Source organism: Notamacropus eugenii, chromosome 1, assembly GCF_028372415.1.
Source record: "Notamacropus eugenii isolate mMacEug1 chromosome 1, mMacEug1.pri_v2, whole genome shotgun sequence".
Lineage (NCBI taxonomy): Eukaryota > Metazoa > Chordata > Mammalia > Diprotodontia > Macropodidae > Notamacropus > Notamacropus eugenii.
The window spans coordinates 489,453,777-489,455,318 of NC_092872.1; positions in this window are offsets into that span (position 1 = coordinate 489,453,777).

Sequence of the window (1,542 nt, forward strand, 5' to 3'; positions counted from 1 at the left end):
AGAGCCATAGGGCAGCAGTTCGGGTTTATGGGGATGTTTGGGTAAAAGCTATTTTGGCTCCACAGCCCAAGCCCCCACTCCAGACTGGGATGTGAACAAACCACGTCTGGGCCATGTGGTCTGGTTGATGGGGGGTGGGGGACAGAATGGGGAGGTGGAGGTTGTTTCACAGTATCTTAGAGCAAGGGGATTCATGGTAGAAGTTGGAAATTTTCTGTGCAATCTAGTTAATAGAGTCTTTGTGAAAGGGTAGATAGGGGAAGGGAATTTGGCATATTTTTGCTTTTGGAGCCAAACTCGACAGGAGCAGGGCTGTGCCAAGGGTGTGGCAAATGTGGTCAAGGCCAAGGGCTAAGTGCCAGAGCCTGAGAAGGGAAAGAGGGATGCACTGGGCTTGAATTCGGGGAGTTTGCAAAGTTAGTAAAGCCTGGGGTGCAAGTATATTTCCCAGATCCAGGAGGGACACGTTACAAACGGCTCTTTTAGCCTCCCAAGAACAGAAATGCCCTCTCTAGGGGTCTTAGAGACCCCTATCCTCCATGAACCCCTAAACCTTGAACCCAGGTTGGGGTTCAACTTTGGGTTGAATGGTGTTTTTTTTCCAAACTTTCCATTCCAACATATGCTCTCTACTTTGGATAAATCAGGTTCCTTATTGTCCCAACATACACCTTGACCATTTACATCTTTACTAATGATTTCCTCCTACCTCTCTGGTTCCTTCTCCTGCCTGTCCAAATTCTTTCTATACTTCATGATCCACCTCTTGTCTCAGCTATTCCATGAAGCCCTCCCTGACTGCTAAAGTGAACACATTCCAAGGGAATGCTTCGAGTTCAACTCTGAAGAGCTATGATTTTGTTGTTTCCACCGTCAATCAATCGGTCAGTCAATCAATAAGCATTTCTTCAATGCTTAATCTGTGCCAGGCACAGGCTGCTGGGGATGCAAATACAATGAATGAAACCACTACTCACAGGAGCTTACATTCCAGTGGGGAAAAGCACAAGTCCATGTAAAATTATATACAACATTAATATTGAGTTAATAAATGCAAAACAGTTAAATACAAGGTAGTCTGAGAAGGAGGGCACTAGTAGTTGAGGGGATCAGGAAAGACTTCAAAAGATTGATGGAGTCTGTTGGGAAATGTTTAACAACAAGATCTCTGGAGAAAAAGGCATTCATGACACACTTTTAAATTAAATTTTCATTATTAACGTTTTCTCCATTGCTTTCTGAAGTCTAAACTATCAACAAAGCAATAAATCAGGCCTTAATTTGTAGTATACACTGATTTGGAAGGTGTAAAAATTCACACTGAAAATTTAACAATCATCTCTCTTGACAGTAAGAGTTGGCTCCAGCACACCTCTAGTATACCATGGTACTTGAGCCACTTCTTGAAGAGAGGGGCACAAGGGGGCAGAGGTCAGGAGGGAATGCACCTCAGGCACAGAGAATGGCCAGTGCAAAGAAATGGAGATGAGAGAAGAAATGTGATGTGTGAGGAAATGAGGAACAGAGAGAAGCCCAAATTGG